This window comes from Cyanistes caeruleus, chromosome 3 (assembly GCF_971803275.1).
Source record: "Cyanistes caeruleus chromosome 3, bCyaCae1.hap1.1, whole genome shotgun sequence".
Taxonomy (NCBI): domain Eukaryota; kingdom Metazoa; phylum Chordata; class Aves; order Passeriformes; family Paridae; genus Cyanistes; species Cyanistes caeruleus.
Genome location: NC_141703.1, coordinates 40184710 through 40205982, shown reverse-complemented (window position 1 = coordinate 40205982; position 21273 = coordinate 40184710). Strand labels below are relative to the sequence as shown.

The window sequence follows — 21273 nt, the reverse complement described above, 5'->3', positions numbered from 1 at the left end:
CGCGCGGGGACGCGGCGGGTGCGCGGCGGCGGCGGGACTTCGGCTTGCCCGCCGCCCCGGGGACGAGTCGCGGCAGCGGTGCCGCCGGCCCCGGGGGAGCCTGGCGGCCGCGGCGGCCCGCGGCGCCTCCTTGCGCGGGGAGCTGCCGCCGCTGCCCGTCCCGCCGCTCCCGGACCCGCCGTCCCTGCCGCTGCCGCCGCCAAGGACGCGGGAAGGCGCCCCGAGCCCCGCGCCGGTTCGGGTGCCCGCTGCCCCCGGCGCTCGCCTCCCCTTCCCTTCCCTGGGGAAGCCACCGCGGCGTGGGACGGGGCGGGAGGCGGCGGGCGCTGCTGCTGGGCCGTCGCGTCTGGTTCAGCGGTGATTTATGGTTTTGTTAACTCAGCATTTGGCACGGCGTGCGAGCGGGGAGAGCGGCGAGCGGGAGTCATAACTTTGTGTTACTTCTGGAAGGGAAAGGGAAAGGGCCCCGTGGGGCCGTGGCCGCTCCAGCGGCTTCCTCCAAATCCTCCCTCCCCGCTCCGTGCCCGCCCGCCTCGTCCCTGCGCCGGGGGCTCGCTGCGGCCAGCGGGGAATAGCGCTGGGCAGGTTCGTGGGGGGGGGACACGACACGGGACTGCCACCCGTGAAGGTGAGTGTGACGGGGGGGGGAACTGTCCGAAATGAAATGTTTTTCTTACTCGTGGCTTTGCGTGGAAACCCGATATATTTATTCCTTGTGTACATATGTACTCGTCTACATACACACAGAATATGCGCACGTATTTTTTGAACTATGAGAACATTGCCGATAGGCTTCTGTTTCCAGATGTTTTGTTTTCTGTTTCTTTTGGGCATGTATACGTTTCTGCTGGGAGGGAACGAGACAACAGTAATGTGGCTGAATATGTATTTGAACAGTAGCAAGGAATAACTTGTGCGCCTTTAATTCAGCTGCAGAGGATATCCATGTGGGATTAATATACTTAAGTGATCGTGTCACACTGACGTATCTTGTTCAGACTTGTAGATTTTCAAAGCAGTGTGGACTTGTAGGTAGTAGCGGAAGTGTAATTAATTTTAAACGTGTGACTTGGCCTAGTGCTTATGATTTTAACGTGGTATTCATACCTTGGTAAATATGCATAGATTTAACCATCTGTCCTCTATTTTCCCTTCGTGTGTGCACGTACCACGCTGTGCAAATGAAAAAGGTACTTGCGGTAAGCTTTAGGGCCAAATACATATTTCAACTCTTCTGGGAAATGCTCTAAAGTTACTCTCAAGGACTAGTAGAAAGCGTCTTTCATAGAGTTTCTGAGTATATTTAAAGTTTAAAAACATGGTTGCTCCAGCATCAATTATGTCAATTTGTAGCTTGTATTTGGCACCGGTACTATTTGCATTTGTCGGGTGAAGTTGACACTGGTGCTGGAAGGGATATAGTTTTTCCTACTGTGGACAAGGCCCTTTTGTGCAGTGTCAACCTCATGCTTTTAGAGGATGCGTGAACCCCTGGGCAGAGCCAGCCCTGCAAGTTTCTCTCCCCATTGATAAGGTGGTGGTGGGGTGCCAGCTCCAGTGTTCCTCACTGGAGATCATAGCAACAGAACTTCTGCCACAGGCTGGAGCTCCCAGCTGGGGCACGCCAGTCTTTGGCACTTGCTGTAGTTGCAGGCATATACTATGGCTTATCTGCGTGTCAGTGAAATCTGGAATAGCCGTGGGCCTGGTACAGTGTGGGGGTCTGTCTGTCTGTCTGTGCAAGGTAACCTGCAGGACAGTGCCTGTTTTCCTGCAGCTGAAGAGATGGGCTGTTTTGTTGTGGCATCCCTACTGACACCACAGGAGTGGTACCTATCTGCATTGTGCAGAGAGGTGGGTGGATGATACAGCACGGGTCACTTCAACATGCCTTCTCCTCTGAAATTTATGTCCTCTATTATTTATGGCCCTCTCTCTGAAGAAATGGCCTGGGTTTAGTCAACAGCAACCCTGCCAAAATGTCTAATCTTTGGAACTGGTATGTTTGGGATTGTGATGCTGAAATCTTCATCTGAGCATCATTTTCTTAAATTTGGCTTTTATAGAATAACAGTTGTCATAAGAAGATTAAAAATAAAGTCTACTTGCTGCTAACACTTGGTGGGTGAAATTTTCATCTTCTATACTCCAGATGCTCTGCAGTTTCTCTGCTGGTTGCAGTCTCTAGAATTGTACTGTGCAGTACTAAATGCTTTTTCTCCTAACCTAGGGGTTCTTAAACTGTGGTAATACCTACCATAGTAAAAGTTGTACATGAATCCTGCTACCAATGGCATGTGAGTGCCATTTGGGGAGCCTTCTTAGTATGGCTTTTCCTTGGGTTAAAAGATTGGTTACAAGATGCTGGAAAAAGTTCTGTTAACTTTTTGTCCTGATTTATGGCAGTGAGAAATAAAAAGTGTATTAAATTGGTATTCCCATTGCTGCCTGATGGTGTTAGATTTTTTTTGCATCCTCTGGGTAGCTCTTGGAATCTCAGCAACACTACATGATTATTTTACTCCTTATGCTGCCAAGTAGAATTATATAGCCTAATTTATTTAGATTTGGCGTGTTCTCACGGAAAGTCATGCCATGCTAGGTGAATGAACAGTTTTCTTGTTTATATTGCCTTCACTCCCTACTCCCCTTTTAATAGGCCCTCACAGGTCTTGCTATAGTTCTACTTGAATGTTTCTGAATTTTGTTGAATCTGGCAACAAAAATAGAAATAAAGAACTATGAATCACATTAAACTTGTTATCAAAGAAGGTATTTTCATGCTGTCAGTTACCAGGGTAGAAATCTCACTTCTCATGGCTCCAGCCAGTCCTACAATCACATTTACTGCTCTTCTATAAATTTTTTTTCCTGACAGTTTATTGTTAGCTCTCTGTGGCTGAAGTACTCGGGACAGATGCGAACATGCTGCCTTCATCTTTGAAGAATTACAAAGTCACCTAATTGGCTTCCAGATCACACTGTATTTTTCTTCATAGCCCTCTATCATAATTCAGACTCTTCCAGTCTACTTATTATTCCTTTCCAGATGTCTTTTAACAGTCAAATTTTTGCTGGATCACTTTTCCCCTGATGAATTATTATTTATTTTCTCAGAGGCATCTAAGAAATAAAATGACTGATGGATTATTTTTTTCTCCTCCCATTACCTTTCTTCTATATTCTCCCACGTTCATTTGCAAGTAGAGCTACTTAGAAAGTGTTCATTAAAATGTCATTGAAATGAAAGTCAAGGCAGAGTGTTAATCAAAAATGCTTTTCAGTTTCAAGTCACTTATTTCTCATGAGTAAACCTTTAAAAACAAAAACAATCTCTTTCTTTTCTTCTGCTGATACTTTCTTTCCCTGTGTATTTTGCTGTCTTGATCATTGTGGTTGGATTATTTGTGGTAACTGCGTTTGACACAATTGATTGGCTGAGGGCTTTAGAGAAACACAGTATCAAAACACTCAACTAGCTTCGGAATAAAAATACATGGCTCAGTCAACTACAGGTATGAAGAAAGACTAGACCTCTTCAAAAATCTTAAAAGCGCTGAAGAACTCAACAGTTCATCTTGCCTTGCAGTTGCATGCCAACACGTTCATGTCCATTTCATGCAGGAAATGTTGAGCTCTGGTTGGGTGACTGATGAGAGTGATGACTATCAGGGGCTGTTCCTCTGCTGAGCCCAAGGTAGCTCTGCTGCTGCCCAGGGCTGGGACATGGGGAGCTGCGGGAGAGCGGGTAGATGTTTGAGCACTGTGAGGATGCAGCCTGGAAGATGGGAGGATGATGCTGTGTTACTGGGGAAGGACATACATCACACGTTCTGGAGGAATCAGATTTCCTAGATTGGAAGGGCTGCCCAGAGTGCACTGGGGACACAGATGACTCTTTGCCTAGATAGAGCTGAGACAGCAGTGCTGTTATTGAGCAGCATTTCAGTATGAAAGTATAATGTCAGTGTAAAGTCCAGAAATACTTCTGACCTATGACCAGCTGGGATCATGTATCTTAAAGCAACAAACCTAGGGTCTGTCTGTAGCTGCAAACTCTTGACAGGGCTTTCTTCTGCTCTCCACCGAATTCCAGGTTTAGGTTTTACTTCAGCTATTCCTCCTTGTTTGGATGGTGCTGCCGTGTTTATGCTGAAGGTTAGATAGGTCTGTTGTACTTTCACATTGGCAGAATTTGAGACTGTTGCTGGCTAATTCACCTGGTTGTTTGACACTGATTTTAAAACGTAGTGTATAGGGAATTGAACTTTGTAGGTCTCTACAGGGGAAAGAGCAAGTGATGTGGAAGCAGCTTTTACTGCTGCCTTTTCTTCATTGCCCTGGTTTATCCAGGAAGGATCCAAACCATCCATAATATTTTTGTGGGCCCTTTTGAGGCATCCCCCCTGGTGAGAGACAAATATTCCATGCCTGATGGTACCAAAAGGAGGTCTGTGAGGTTGAGTTTATATCAGCCCATACCTCCTCTGAAAAGAGATAATTTAAAATGTGGGGAAATCCATGTCCTTTCATTTGATGTCCCTGGTACCATTAGGCTTACTGAAATGAGCCAATAGTTGCTTTTGTTGCTTATCTTTTTCAGGAATGGGAGATTTGGCATTAACCAGTGGTTGCTCAGGACAGTATATCCACGAGTTTCCTCAGCAGTGGTAGGACTGACAGTTTCAAGGAGGAAGGAGACTTCCAAGTATTTTGTTAATGATTTCAGACTGGAAGGAGTGTGGTTGAATTTGCAGGTCTCAGGAAAAAAAGGACACCCTATTTTAAGATTAAGAGATGTCTAAATGGACTTGGCTTGAGCTGTATAAGCTGGCTGTTGGTGGCTATGGGCGAGGCGCCGTTTTGTTTCCGGAGAGGGCTTTCCAAGTGTGCACAAGGTTTTCACAAAGGGGAGTAGTTCCTTGCTGTGCAGTATGTCTGAATGGATGTCATAGGCCTTGAGCATGGAAAGACTTAGTATAGGCTTTGATGCATTAGTTATTTCAGCATTTATTGGCAATTTCTCCATTTGGGGGTTTCTATCCTATGCATATGGTGAGATACTGATAACATCAGGGTGATTTTTGGGTATGTTACTGTAGCAGAGTTTGTCAGGAGTTGACTGTGGTTTTGATCATTGCTGATGTGTGGGTCTCTGAGCCCTCAGGCCCTTGCCCTGCTGCTGTTGATGAGATCTGCAAGATTTTGGAGTTTCTCAGTCCTTAGTCTGCTGAGGCTTTCTGGTTCCTGGGAAGCTGGTCATGCTTTCACTTGCCTGAATGAGGCAATGCTCTTTCCATAACTGCAGTAGTGTTGTGATATCCATAATGTTCAATTTCTCTGTAAAGCGTTAGGTCAAAAATATGATCAGTTTTGCAGGTTGGTCCAGGTGTGATCTGTGAAAGTGCCAAGAGGACTATGAAGAAATGGCTTTTCTTAAAAAACGCGAAGTGATAAGGTTTGGGGATTTTATCATGTTCAACCCTGTGTCAAAGCATCTGCTGAAATTCTCAAGCTTCGTAATTCTGGGACATTCTGCTACCTTCCATTGCAAGATATTAATGCTAGTCTTTCTAAAGCTGTTTCTTTATTGTAATCTTTGAGTGAATAAATTTTAGCTTTGGCTTTTCAGGTTAATGAAATCTAATAAAGAAGCTTTAATATAAGCACCTTAGATTTCACATTTGCAGAACAGGTGAATGAAGTGCTTCTTGGTGTCTGCTTGTCTTGGGCGCTGTATTGTGAGGAGTGGGGAAAAAAGATATGGGATTTTTATCTCATCTAGAGAGCTTTGGGTGATGCAATGTATATAATATATTTCACTCTTGGAATTGTGTATTGCCTGTTGGCGGTTAGAGATAGGTCTTGCATTACTCAATTCATTCACTTAATTTCATAATGCTTTGTGCTCTTTGCTTCCTGTTTGTCGTGGAGCGTATTTCTTCTGCTTCTTGCAGTTACTGGAGAGTATCTGATTTCTCTGGTTCTTCCCCTCTAATTCCTTGGAAAACCCAGTCCAGTTTATACCATGGCAGATGAAGTGTGCTGTGTCATTGGGATTGCTGGGTCCCACAAGAGAGGCATGTGATTTGTCTTGGAGACACAAGCTGTTGAATCCTGGGAATGGTTAGACCTGGATATGCCTCCTGTGGGAGCTGTAGTGAGTGTGGACAGGAAGGATGAGTGCAGGTTAATGTTAAGATTAACATTCCATCAGAAGATGGTGTTGGTGGTTTCAGGCAGTCATTTTTTATTTTAAAATAACCTGTCCTTGCTGTTGTGAGTTAGAGGAAGGGAGAAGAAAAATCTGTCCACTTCCTGAGCTGTAAAGAGGCCACTTGACTAATAATGTGGCAATAACTGGAGGCCAGAGCTGGGTGGATCTCAATACTCCTCCCTCACAAAGCAGCAGAAGAGTTTGGTCATCTGAATTGTGGTGATGGCCCTGGGGCTGACAGGAGGATTACTACAGCACTGCTCTTGCTTTCTGGAAAGCTTACACCATTCTTCTTTACAAATTTCAAAGATGACTGAAGTGGTTTTTTTTTACATGTTATGAGCAGTTCCTAAACTGCTAGAGCTGATCCCCACTGCTGCTGAGTCCCTGGGGGAGTCTGCTGCTGGAAACAAACTGGGATGGGGGAAAATGTCATTAGTACAGAACTGTGCATGAGCCTTTTAGGATTGAGATAATGAATTTTCCAAACAGGAGGAATAATTGAAGCTGCTGTAGTTCCACTTTGCTTACTCCAGCAAGATTTTGTCAGCAGGTTCTTAGCTATTTGTTGATTTCTGCATAATAGAGTGAAAGAAGGAGCAGAATGAATGGATATCCATGAAGGTTAGATGTTTTGGTTTGACTTCTTTTTTTGTTGTTGTTTGTGGGTTGGTGGATTTGGGGTTTTTTTGCCTTTTTGTTGTTGTTTTGGTTTTTGGTTTTTTTTTTTGAGCTGCCAGTACTCTTGAAGTTACATTGTCTCAAAAAGAAATCTTTGGAAATGGCTATAATTGGAAACATCTAAATAAAATTTGGGGGCTTTTAAAGGACCTATAAAGAACTCCTATAGAAAATAAGCACTGCCAACTTCATTTATTATTGTTAGGTAGCATGATCTTACATACCTTTGTAAAATAGATGTGTATTCAATATGCAAAATATCTGAGAGTACTGAAATAGAAGGGTCTGAAATTCTGGGACATTTCTGTACAGGATGCAGAGCTTTTAACATATACCTTCTGTCAGCAGTACAAAGAGGAATCAAAAGAAGCAAATGCAAAACATCTGAGTGGTAATCCCTTGTATGTGCAACCAGTGGTAAAGGGAAGAGAAAACTAAGTCTTTCTAGTTCATCCCATGTTAATTGAGCACATGGTCACAGCTTAGATGAAGTCCTATTGCCATATCTAGTTCCAGTGAAAAGTCACTTTTAGGGCTAGGGGTCTGGGTTGAGGGAGCTGAGCTTATTTGCTTGTATGAAAAGTAGGCAAGGGACAGTCCAGTAGCAGTTACAGCTATTGGAGGATGATTATGAAAATAGTAGGACCAAACTGTACTTAGTAGTGCCAGGTGACACCAAGAGAGACAACAACAGATTGTTTCTTTGGAGATTCAGGTTGGATGTTGGGGAATTCTTGTTACTGGGAGAGTAATGCAGCACACCACCAGTTCAACCAAAGGAGCTAATATCTGCCCTCTGAGCTTCTCAGGCTCATCAAGGCAAAGCCATGCTGACCCACTCTGCTCTTGATGATAGTTTTCTTTTGAAGCAGAAGGTATACTAGGTAAGAAATGCCCTTAGGTTTGTTACAATCAAAGTTTCTAGGAGAATTCCACCCCCTTCCCTCTGCCTCCCCCTTCTCAAGTGAAGAATTTTTTTGACAACTTTGGACTGAGCTGACCAGCTACTGTGGGATGCTTGGTGGTACACTTACTTTCATGCCCTCAGTACAGCTTTTGTAGTTCATACAGTAATGTTTCAGTGTATTATGCTTAGATTAGTATTGTTAACCTAAGTATTTATGACCTGAGGACCAGCAGAATATTTTTGTCAACACGTTTCTTTTGTACTTACCTGTCCCTGAAGGAAGGGAACTCTTTGATGGTTAATACCCTGCCCAAATAGGCAAAACTCTCCTCCTGGGTCTGCTGAAGGTAGCTTTGGCAGATGAGGTGGCATTACAGTTGCCAAAAGGGCAGCTGGCCTGCAGGGAAATTTAGCTTAAAATCACAAGACTATACATTTAAGTTCATAAGACTATACAAAATAGCGAATATGGCAAAAGACCTGTAACCTTCATCTTGCACTTTTTCCCTGCATTCTCCTTTGCTTAGTAGTACTACTTTTAAGTAAGCCAAAGGTAGCAGGCGGGATAGCTTATAATCTTATTTTGGCTCTTTTAATATATATTGGTGGTCATATTTTATCCTTATTAGAACTGGTATGAGGGGGAACAGCCAAATGAATGTTTTTGTCAATTTCTATCACTTCTTTTTTTTTTTTTGAGAGAGAGAGGAAGAGGATAGTTGGAGAAAAATAGAGAATGGGTGAAGTAGCTGTGTTAGAAAGCTGGATGTTATCCCTGTACAGACATTTCCCTACAAATAAACTCTCCGTTCCATCTTTGGATCTCTGGTGAATGAAGTCCTGTATGCATTTTGATTTTTGAGGCAATTTTTTCTGTAATTTGCTTCATTTTTCGGGTGGTGGGATTAAATATTGACATGTGCTACTTGGAACATGCTGTTTTTAGAGGTCATGCTGTTGGATGCCATTTTATCCCACACAGTGCTTCTGCTAGGGGACCTTGTTTCTTGCCCTGCATTATACAACAAAGTGTTCCTGACACTTCACAGTAATCAGAAAACAAGCTGAAACAAAGCAACCTCTTTTGAGGTGCAAATGGAAATTTGGTGCAAAACTCATGACTGAATGCATCTAAGTCTAATGTTTAAAGAAAAGCTTGCCTAAGTGAACACAAACTCATAGACTTCACAAAACAGAGCTGCCTGTTAACCAAAAGACTAGTTGCTTGCCAACAGTTCACTTGGCATAGCTTTCTCCTACCTGTCATCTATACTTCACAGAAAGAAATAAAACCCTGCACTTACATACTCCAGACCCTCTCTTCTTGCCAAAGTAATGCTTTTTTAATTATATAGAGTCCTCTGCTCTTACATGTGTGGGTTATTAATTGCTGTAAAAGGGTGAGGGATTGAATGCTGCTCTTACTGATTTTAAAAAACAAAAATTATCCAATTGGCTTTCATTTTCTGTGAAGTTTCCTGGAGCCTATTTTCTCTGCTTATAGTGGAGATTGCTTGCTGATTTTGCTGCATGCCCCTGAGCACCTACCCTACAGACTCAGGCTGTTAAGAGGCAGCTTGTAGGGAAATGGGAGGCAGCATCACCTGTTAAACTAGGTTGTTTTACACCTGTATTGCAGTAGTGTGCAAAAACAATTGGGTAATTTTAATGAATTAAAAAGAGCAAGTTGAATTATTTTTTTGCTAATTGAAGATGGGAAAATTCAAAATGTAACTTAGTTTTGGTGGCATTCCTTTGCCTTTCAGTTTATAATGGATTAATAAAATAGAGCTTTTGATTTAAAGAATAGTTAGAGATTTCTCATCACATCACTCATTTAAAGATGTATTATTTGCAGTCATTGCTAGAATTATATGCAGGATTTCAAATATATTTGAGGCTGATAACTGAATCTACATTGATTTTCTGCATGCAGAAAACTTGCTTGGAATACATCTCTGATACAGTTATATGATGTGTTAATTTTGGTCATTTAGGAACTTCCTGGGGGACAAATCTTGCTCCTGTCTTCCCAGTAGGTTGGAAATCCCCAAGATAAGGGACAGAAATTTAGTATATGTATCCTCCACTGTATTCCTTGAAATACAAGAGGGTTTTCCTGTGCCCATGTGACTCTGTGGCTGAGGTTAGTAGGTTTTATGAAAAGGTGATTTATCAAATGGTTTCCTCCTGTTGTGGGTTTGAATAGGAACTACTCCAAATCTGAGGCCAGAACAATGGGTATGGAGGAAATTAGTCATGGAGGGGTCTGAGGAGGAAGGAGCGTGTTTTTATCAGTGATGGAAGAACTTCCCAGTACATGGGGGTCTACTAAAGATGATTTATTCATCTGTGGTAGTGCTGGATTACACCTTTGCATTGTTTTCAATTGAGTATGGAAAACCTAAAGGTCCAACACTCACATCTTAATTTGACACATTTGGGAAGTATTCTTCCTAACCACATGGGCTTGAAATACATTTTTATGAAGGCTTAAGCATTTGGTGTTTATTTCAGCTGAGATTGAAAACTTGAGAGTCTTCCATCGGGTAAATCCCTGGCCATGGTTTGTATTGCACAAACTAGGGGGACATGAAGTCATTTAGCAGAGAGAGATTCATCTTGAATTTATGATATATGTTTCTGGCTTAAATAGTGCTTGTACTTTCACACTGTGATTCCTTGTGATTCATAAAAGGATAGGGTTCAGCAGCTGTTGATAAAGGGTTTCTGGTTTGTATATAACGCTTTTACATTCTGCTGGAAGATTTGGAAAGATCTGTTCTGATAGGAATATTTCTGGGGAATTGGTTGCATTTTTGGATGGGTACAGGTATCTAAATATATGTCATCTAAAGTGGCACTAGACAATTTTATATCTGGGACATCTGTGTGGGGCTGGCAAATATAAAACATACCAGTAACCCAGTCCTTCCAGCAATGGCCACTGAAGGCCAACAGAAATTCCCTTAGGCATCTAGAAGAAACTAGGTATCTGGGTTTGGATGATTAAAATTTAAATTTTAATGTTTTAATACTTCTTAGATTTGGTATTTAAGATGAGCAAACTGAAGATGGCTTTTTATTCAGCTGTCATGAAGAAAAACAGAATCACTTTCCTGAAAAAACTTTTGCATAAGTCAGTGTTCTAGAAGTAAGGCAATGTAGGTGGTTTGCCAATTTATTTTACTGAGCTTATTATTTTGCCGATTTATAGTATCCGCCTTATAGAATCAGCAGGATAATGGTTATTTTACCAACCTTCCCTCTCCCCAAAAATGTCCCCCTCCAAAACAAAAAAGAAAACCGAGAGGAGAAGCCCAGTTCAACTCCTCTCAGTTTAAGTTGGTGTCAATCAGTTGTTCAGAGGAGGAAGGCGTGAGTGAGTGCAAAGATTGCTGTTCAGTCAGGGGGGGAAAAAAAAAAACTGGAACATGTTCAGCATAGCTTAGAGAACAAGCTTATGTAGCTTTTATAGCAACATAGCTGGAACATGCTTATGGCAAGCTGAGGATTTACACCAAAGCTGTAACTGTACATTGTCAAAATACAGGTGTCCTTTAGCTCTATGCTAATGTCTTTGGTTATTTGAACTGAATTTGAAAATCTAAAGAGCCATCCAGTGTATGTAACTGAAATATCTAAATATTTATGTTCATAATAAGGCTTCTTCTCTAGTAAGATTTCATCTCCTACATGTTTAATGAAGGACATGATAGAAGAAGCCTAAGGGTGACCGTCTCAGGTAACCAATACAGAAACACAGATGCTTTTAGGATATGATGGAATCTCTTAGAATAGCTACTTTGGGATAGGATGAATCACAGCCCACAAATGCCTATTTCTCTTCAGTGACTATAAAGAGAGAGGGGGAGTAGAGTGACTCAGTGAAATGTGGTTGTTTATATTTGGTCAAATGTATTTCAAGCTAAGTGCATAAGGCTACAATCCTGAGGCAGCTCGGCTCTCCATGGCACCTGGTGTATGTGTCTCAAAGGTTCAGCTACAAAAGCCTGGCTGGAGTGAACTGCAGTTCTCCTCTGGCTGATGCCTTCATCATCCTTCCCAACTGGAACCACCCTCTAAAGGAATGGTGCACATGTACTTGGTCTTCATCCCAATGGGGAATTGGTGTCATCCTAAAATAAAGTCAGGATGCAGACTGGATGTGTGCCTGAACCCATGTGTTTGGATCTCACAATTTAGACATGGCTTAAACGCCTTGTGCGAGCAGCGGAAGGAGAGAGAGCATTTGGAAAGCTTCCAGGAACCACCTTAATTTTGGTAAGATTGATTCCTAACATGTAGTTTGAATATGTGCCTGCTTCAGTGGAGTGTTTCCATTTTATATTTCTCTCAGCATATATATGATGAAAATAGAATAGCCTGTTTTTCCTTTCTGTGCACAGACAATCTCCAGTTTTCTTAGGTTAGGGAGATGTTGGGATGTCTGGGAGGTAGGAAGTTAAAAGAGTTAAAAAGCCAGACTTAAAGTTCTTGTGGTAAGCCTGTTTTTAAAACAAAGATTAGACCTGTCCTTTCAGAACCTGTTCCCAATTAGTAACTTGGAATTTTGATATTACTCTTTAAATTTTTTAACTTAATAATGATTTCCACCATCCCTTCAGCCTCAGTATAGAAATTGTGGTATTTTGCAAAAGCTGGCGTCAGTGGTATTATGTATGAGTGCCTAGTTCTAAAATCTTGGCAGCTGCTTTGACTTTTCTTTATGCTGTCATTCAGACCATAGCTACCAAAGCTGAATTTTGCTCGTAGTAACAGTTGTGGGAAGTTACTAAGGGAAGAGTCTATTACTGACACAGGAAATAGTTTTGCAGTTCTTTTTGTCATTGCCAAACTTATCAAAACGTCTCTATTGCCATAGGTCATCTGTGCACGGTTCAAAATCATCAATCTGCTGCAACTGACTATCGCATAAATTGCTTGGTGACTTCGGTGCTGGTGTTACATATGTTCCACCCTTCTTGCAAAACTCCCTTTAAATTGACAAGTTTTGTTGTTTCTGGAATTAGACCTAATTGCTGTGATTCAAGAGTAAGGAAGGAAAAATAACTGTGTGGGTTCTGCATTTTTCAGTTCTCCTCCTCTTTATTACTTCAAAAATAGTCCACTTTTCTTCAAAAGTTGTATCAAGACCATTCAGAAAATTGTGTGTGAATAGTCACTGATAGAAGCATTTTTCCCTTGATTCATTAATTACAGGAGCATGTCAGGCAGAGCAGATGGCATTTTCTGAGTTGGGAATTTACCTTTGTTTATTCTTTGTTGAGTTTGACATCTGAATTTCTCAGCTTCTCTAAGATGATGCTGTTTTGCCATCTAATATATAGTATGTTTGTATAAATCAGACTGAAAATTGAAATTCTGGCCTTTTTCTTTGCAACTGATGTGAAAAATGAATGGATGCCTGGGCATATCTCTATTTGAGAACTAGTCCCTCCTCAATGTACAGAGCAATTATTTTTAAAAAATTAGTTTTGTGCAGTCCATGAAGTCATGCCTTACTATGGTACTACTCAAGTGCCATTTTTGAGAAAGAGCATATATTTTCTCTTGAACTTTTTGATGGGTCTTAGCTAAAGGGTTCAGAAATGGGATGTGATTTATTTTCAGTACGCCAAATTGAGTTGAGGGTCTTCTGATCTGCTGTCACGGGAGAATCTATAACATAATGACCCACACGAGGATCTGGGTGGGTGTGTGGCTGCTAGTTTGGTGTTTGTGGTTCAGGAGTCCTGGGAGTGCTCTCTGGAAGCAGCCCAGCCCCGTTTGACTGCAGTTAAAGCTCTGCAGTGGCTGAAGAGCAGTGTGTGCACTGTGTAGCAGTGGCACTTGAAATCGGGTAGCTGCTGAGCCCGCACCTTTTCAGGACTTGTGTTGCTGACTTGCCTTGGGTTTGTGGCGGGGAAGGGTTGAGCGAATTCGCACATTTCCTCCCTCTTTTGGAGCGAACTAATGGGCCACAGAAGCTCTCGGTGGGTGTTGTGGTATGGATGTGTCTGCGGTCTGTGGAGAGGGCGGCTGGCTCCTGCTGACCGGTGCTGCCTGGGCTGCTCACTCTCCCTTCTCTGGCAGGGCCACCATCTTCTTCTGTGTTGTAACCTGCTCGACTAGGCCAGCCAGACTCTGGTTCTTGCATCTCTTTCTCACTGTCCCTCCGGTGCCCAGCCTCATGCCATGTTTTGGCCCAGCTGACCTTTCTGGCATCCCTCTGCAGTGCGCTCCGAAGGGCTTGTCTCACGCACGTCCGTGGGGCACCAGCCGAAGGGTCATGAGAGCGACAGGCGAGGTTGTCTTCCTGCTGTCAGCTCCAATGTCTGGTCTCTGGCAGATGGGAGCAGCAGTTACAGGGGAAATCCGGCTAATCTCCTGTAACTTGAGCCCATTACATGCTCAGTCGCACTGTGGGGCTGGTGCCTTTCCAGCCACATATGGACGGATTGCTGAAGGAATCGGACGCTTACTGCAGAACACTTTCCGAGATTTGCACTGTAGGGATCAGAAACAAAAAAATTAAAAAGATGCTGTGAGTCAGCTGAATATTAGCAGGTTTTAAAGTTTTGTCAAATAGGAAAATATTTTCATATGCATAGCAAAACCTATTAAAAAACCTTGATATATTTAAAAAAATACCCTCAAAAACATCAAAAAAGCAAGGGATCAGCACTTTGCCAAATTTCAAGGCTGTCCCAACATGGGTAGAGGAGACAGAGTTCCCCAGTGAGTTACAAATATGGCAAAGCAACATGTTTTTGTCTAGGCTATCTCAGAAATAGGCAAACTGTGTTTTGGCAGAAAAGTCAATAAATCCTGCAGCAGATGTCCAGCATGGAAAATTTTTAACAAGGGCAGCTCAAGTTTGGCAGAGTCAAAAGAATGTGGAAAATCCTGACGAGATGCACCAAGCCATCTTAATAATGGGTGGAGTTACCTCCCTTGTCCCCAGGGTCTCTTGAACCCACCAGAATCAACTATTTGTGGTTTTGTTGAGTTTTTTTTGAGGAGAATTTTGTTTTGGTTTTTTGGGTTTTTTTTTTAATATAAGGCAGAATAGAGACGAATGGAGGGGGTGAATGAACAGAAAGTATGGGCTGACTGGCAGGAGCCTTCTTGGCAAGAACACATTTCAGCCATGCCTGGAAGGGGAGGGTTTTCACAAATTATGTGGGAGATGGTGAAGCCCAAAAGGAGTTTCTGCTTGCTAGATAGAGGAATAATGGATTTTTGGGAAGCTGTGTTTATAATATGCAAAATAGTCCACAGGAAACAATGGGGCCTTGGGACAGAGCTGCCAGTGAATGAGAGCTTTGTTTTCCTCTTGTCTATTCATATTTCTAAACTTTTAGTGGCATTTTAAACACATTTTACACATTTTTTTGTGTAATGGCTTGAATTGCCTAAACTGCTGCGTAAAGTACTGTTGCGCTGCAATCTTTATCCCTTTTTGGATAAAGATTGATTTTCAGCTTTAGCTCCTTTTTGTATTTTTCTTAACTGCAACTCCTGTTTAATAATCCTTGGCTGCTTTGTTTTTGTGTTTTAAAACTTTAGAAAAATGTATAGGAAAACTGGTTGACAGCAGACCTTGTGTACCAAGCATGTCGAGCTACCCGCAGCTTGACTTGAAAATGGCAACTGGTATCGTAGTCCTTATGCCAGAACCTTGACACAAATGAACATCAGTTGCAAGCTAATTGCATGGACTTCAGTTTAGATGCTGCTGATGGGATTTGTCTGCCATGGATATGAATTAAAACACCATCGTATAGATTGTGTTTTCATTGAGAAACATCCCATACCTGCAGTCCCTAACAACCAGTCTGAAATAATCAGAAAGATATTATGGTTGTATTGCTGTTAAATGCAGACACTGCACGTAAGATTATGCAGTATTAAAATGGGAATATTACTGCCTGAATCAGAGTGTGTTTTGGCTGCATGTTAAAATAGAAGATAGATGGTTTGATATATTATGGTGCATGTCTCACCTTTACAAACAAAACAGCACCACTGCAGTTTTGCAATTTCAGAAATGTTGTTTGTGCATGCGTTTACAAATAGCAAAAGCTTTGAAAATCCTTGTGCAAGAGATGGTGAAGCTGCTGTTGCAGCGGAGGGAAAGGGAGTTGTTTGCTTTTGCTGCGTATGTTATTTCATGGAGCTATCGCTTTGCCTCACCAGTAAAACTCCTTCCCAGTGCGAGGGAAATTCCTGGTTCATTGGTATGGATGCATTGTTTTTACACATTAGAAGTGCTGTGTTGCTGTGTCAATCATCCCGTTAGGATCAGTTTAAGAGCAGTAGGGCTGACGAAGCTGGGTGTGATTGGCTGCCATATGCTGGGAGGGCTCTGTGAGAAGGAAGGGCTGCAGTCTTTCAGCAACAGAGTTTAGGCTGTGTCTTTGCTTCATCATCTGAGGAAAAAATCCTCAGATAAGTCACAAGGCTTTCTGAGAAAAAAAACCCCAAAACATTACAGGCTGCTCATCGTTTCGTGTGAGAATTAGTTACCATGATGCGATGGGAAAGATATGGCTGTTTGTTTATATCAGATGTTCCTGTTCACGTTGGGAATGTGTCGAATAGACAGGGCTAAACAAGGTAGGAGGATCCTTGTCTTTTATGGAATGTTTCAAGAGTTTGCTGCAGTATACTGCATACTGTATGTGTTGCTTGGGGGAGTCGGGGAAACATTGTTTCTCCCGTGAATGGATTCTATTTGGGTGAAATAGGTGGATTTTATGGTAACTTGTTTTCAAAGGGTATTAATTTCCAGTGTAAATAGCCCTCTGCAGAAATAGAACATGAGTATATGCATATTAAAACAAGTAAAAAAAGAAATAGGTCAGTGTTTCAGAAGTGCTGCTACCCTAATTGGATTTTTAGCTGGGTTGTTGTCTGGAAGTGCAGCCTAGCTTTAAGACGGAGAAGGAGTCAATCTGGAAATCTGTGAAGTTTATAGCAGCTATGTTTGAAGATTTAGGTGAATTAGACTGGCTGATCTAAATAATTCCCTATCGGAAGCTTTAACTAAAGCCAAGACTGCCTGTTTTAGATTTGTAGAAGTATACAATGAGATTACAGTATTTTGCTCTGTTATTATAAAAGTATGGGTGTTTTTGACTGCGCTGTGATTCCTTGTGCTCTTCAAGGAAAGCTGGGGGAATTTTTCATATCGTAGTTTAGCTTATTGTAGTTTATTGTAGAAAGCTGCCCTTTCCAGGTCTTTGTCTAGGCAGCAAAACAGAACCTGTACACGAAAACAAGGAAAACAAGGTTAATAATACGTGCTGCAATTATCTGATCTTTATGCATTTTTAATGAGAGAACACACAGCTAGCAGAATAATTTAATGAGCAGGCTGGCTTTTAGAGCAATGATTTCACTGTGCTAAGGCACATCAACTTTCTTCCAGAGGAGGAGCCTCAGGAAGGAATGGAGAAGATTTATGTTAAATGCTCTAGAGAGAAAGAAGAGTTATTTAGTCAGAAGTCTGTAAAATTCTGGAAGAATAGAGTAGTCTTTAGTTCTTATTTATTAGAAAGGAAGCAAGCTTTACCATCATGTTGCAGGAGGGCTCTGAGAACATTTCCTCATCCTGTGATATGCTGAAGCCTCTTCAACTTTTTCAGACTGCCATCTGCATTGATGGTGCTCAGTAGCTTTCAGGATAAAATTACCTGAATTAACACTCTGACTTCAGCTGTGTTATAGCAGCATCATTTATATGTACAGTATATAATATAGTTGGGTTTTAATTTTTTTCCCCCCGCTAAGATTAACCTTTGGTGAGACAACAAGAAAATGTTGCCTTCTTATTTATCCTATAATAGCCACGTATATTGCATATAGATACTTGTATTCAGCTAGGACACTGGTAGAAGAAATAAGCATATGTACTAAGGGAGACTAAAGCTCAATTTCTTAAAGAGAAATCAGGTAGAAGAACCTTTTGCTACCTAAAAAAAAACTTTAAGTGATGTAATTTTGAGGGGAAAGTTTCAAGATTTCCTTTTTCCTAGGAATGAGTTACACTAGTTTGCTACTGCAGCAAGTAGGCCCTTCTAGACCAACTGTCCATTGCCCCTCCCATTTTTCAAGGAGAAGTACAGGACACGTACTCAGAACTCCTGATGTCACCTCCCAACTCCTCACAGCTGACTGCTCAGAGAAGGCTGATACAACTTCCCCGCTCCCTGGCCAAGTACTTGCTGGAGACCTGTGGCTAGGTTGCTGACGCATACTCAGTTTATGAACAGGTTATTTTTGAATGCTACAGTCTTCGAAGTAAAAACAACCTTGTGTCTTCTGAGAATTTCAAGCTCTGCCAACAAATGAAGCACATGCCAGGATGCAGGGCATTATTATTACAAATCCAAAGGGTATGGATATGTACATTTAACTATCATTATTGATGCTTAAATGTGCTGTTCGTGTGCAGACTGTGTTAAACAGTGATGCAAAGACTGATAATTAGAACCAAATAAAATGATCTTTTTCAAGCTATAAAATATGAGACAAATATTTAGTTTTTGCATGTAAAGCTATTTTCATGCGCAGCTTTCAGAGAAAACTTTTCTCTGAAGAAAGAAAGTCTCTTACTTCCAAATAATTTCAGTGTCTGGTTTCCATACCTTAAAGATCACAATGTATAGAGTTACCCTTGTTATGCCTGACTACCAAAGTGAAAATTTGCATTCATCACTTAGTCAAGTAGCTTGTATCAAACTGCTGGCAGAAAATCAAATGACAAAAGGATTAAAAAATATATTTCCTGGTTAAGGTGCATATATACTACTGCTTTATATGGTTAGGTAAATGAACCTTTGTCTTGGAGAGTAGAGGTGGTACTAAATATTCTGTATTTACATTTATTATGTAAATAGTTGGTTTTAAAAGTATTTTGGACCAGATTTGGGTACCTCTTTTCATTTAGTAGTATTTTTTCTGCTTAATTGCTCTGTGTGTTTCATCAGAGCTGTTAGTGTGGTAACCTTACTGTGTGTAGTCTGTCTGTTTTCAAGGAATAATTACTTTATTTAGAATTTCCAGCTTTATTTTCCTAAGGTAGAATTTTCTAATGAGTTAGAGGTTCTGAAGTATAGTGCTTGACAATAGAGCCTTTATAAAGGCAAACCAACTTCTTCATTTGTAAGTGTACATTTTACAGAAATGTGAGATAATTATGTGCTACCATTTTTAATTTTTTTTTTTTTTTCCTGAGCAAGAAAAATGGCTCTTAATGTTGCGTGGGATTTTCGGCACTCGGGTATCACCTCTGCTGAGAATGAATCTTCTTCTCTGTTGCTCAGAAATATGTCAGAAATAATCTGTACTGTGTTTATTTGTAAAAACTCTGTAAAATGTTCGGGTTTTATAATCCTGAGAGATGAGAAAAAGAGTATTTAATTGAAATTACTTATTAATTATTTTGCATATAGTTTTAACACATTGCTAATATTTAAATTTCACGTGATAGCTATTAGTGATACTGTGCTTCCTAATGTTACTAGAAATTTCTGACTTTTGAGGATTGTTTTTTTCTTTTCCAGGGAAGAAACAGTTTTTTTAAAGTCAAATTATTTTTTTCCTTTTTTTATGAATATGGCTGTTAAAAAATTTTAGCAAGAGAGAACTAAATCACTTGCTTTAAAATTTGTTAGTATGTACTTTTTTTTTAAAACCTTTGATTGTGGAGCTAATTTGATATGTTTAATACAATGTATTATGATTAACTAATGTGCACCAGTGCTATATAACTGGTCTGTAAACAGGCTGAAATTATAGCCTGAGGAAAATAAAACTCATTTCAAGAGAGTGTCAGTGCTGAAAACTAGTTGAAATAATGTCACTATTAACTGTTTGACTAATTAAACTAATCTCCTTATACATTATTAGCAAATGCAGTGACAGTTGTTGGTTATTGATGTACAGGGTCTTCTTTTTAAAAAGAAGTCTTCTTTTAAAACCAAACTTTTTTGCTCTACATGGAGTAGAGGGTGCATGAGGAGGAAGAAGTTATGCAGCCCCTTTCTAGGACCTGCCAACTTCTTAATCACCACAATTTTTTTTTCACTCTTTTGTAGCTGGGCCATTAAAACACCGAGCTCTCTCCCCGATAATGCTGGCGATGTCATGTTCTTAGTTCAGTATTTCAGGCATGCTAAAAAAAGAAAAGTCTGGGGCTGTGAAGATTGAGGAGTGTACCTAACAGGGGGATTATATGCAAAATCCTTATAACTAACACAAAGAAATACTAATTATGTAGGGGACTCTTTGTGCTACTGATGATTACTAAAGCTGTTGAGAACTGCCAGTGTGCAGTTTGCTGCTTCTGCAGAAGACTTGTAGGATTCCTGGAGTCGTAAGTCTGGCAGAGGACCTGGTGGGCTTGTGATACCTGAAACTTTGCCAGTTAAAAGAGCTCAGCTGTAAACAAATTGATAAATGCAGAGCTTCACACTCCTTTTATTATTATTTTATTATTTTTTCCTTTTTTTTTTCTCCCTCCTCTTTCATATCTTTATATATGTACACAAATACATACATGCATGCATAATATACACACGTATATAATATACACACACCCATAAAAATACCATTTTTCATCTTTGTAATTTTTGTACTACACAAACAATAGCTAATAAAGACAGTGGGAGGGATTAAGTGATACAGTCGTTGCATAAAGAAGTGGATCAGGAAATAAGAACAGATGGTTTATATCAAAGTCTATTATTTTTTTTCTGGTTTAGATCAATGATTTTTCTTTCAGCAGTTTCTGAGTGGATGATAAACATTTTGGGAAGTGTTTTGGGAAGATCTGGGTGTCATACATTGCTGAACTCATAAATAGAGACAAGGTCAGTCTGGAGGTTCATGAGCTGTAAAATCCTCTCTCCTGCAGGGAGCACAGCACCTCTGACAGTAGGCAGAATTAGAGATTACAAGTAAGGAAAAATGCAGAAATGTTTGCCTGTGGTAGTTCTATAGAAGGAGAAAGCTAGGATTTGGTTAGAAATGCCTTTTTCTCTTTTTTTATGGGAATTCTGAAGGCAAATTTTCAGTATGCTTTTTGTGTGTGATTGCTTTTAAGAGGCCTGGAAAATATTTTTTTTTTAAACTGTCTGCTGTTCACTTCGATCCAGACTGAATACTTTTTAACTTGAGTTTCTGAGGAATTTTATGTTGTTGTTTTGGGATTCTTTTCCCCCTACTGTTCTGTTATATATACTTCAGGTATGTTGAATGGCTCAGTCCCCCAGCCCCTAGTTTTCTAAAACTGTCATAATTTGTGTAATTTAAAGGTGTCATGGGCAGTGTTTTGAGCTTAGTCTAAAACTAACCTACAATTTCCAAGTGGCAAGATTTCCATTATTTTCCATTGTTCAGAAGGATGATGTTACAATGCTGGGTTTCAGCATGTCAGGTTTGTGCCTTCACAGTCTCC

General features: G+C 40.8%; 1 protein-coding gene across 25 annotated transcripts in view; it reads left to right on the top strand.

The window, feature by feature from the left end:
- Nucleotides 1-21273, top strand: part of MBNL2 (muscleblind like splicing regulator 2) — a 106060-nt gene that overhangs the window by 273 nt on the left and 84514 nt on the right. For 6 of the 25 annotated variants that reach the window (XM_023947705.2, XM_023947711.2, XM_023947679.2 and 3 more), the window contains exon 1: nucleotides 16143-16427. The exons of 12 other annotated variants lie outside the window; for them this stretch is intronic. The gene's annotated coding sequence lies outside the window, so the exon portion shown is untranslated. Of the gene's footprint in view, nucleotides 1-291; nucleotides 629-16142; nucleotides 16428-21273 lie in introns of those variants that run through there. 7 more of the 25 variants (XM_086880865.1, XM_086880867.1, XM_086880854.1 and 4 more) reach the window with 4 other exon arrangements.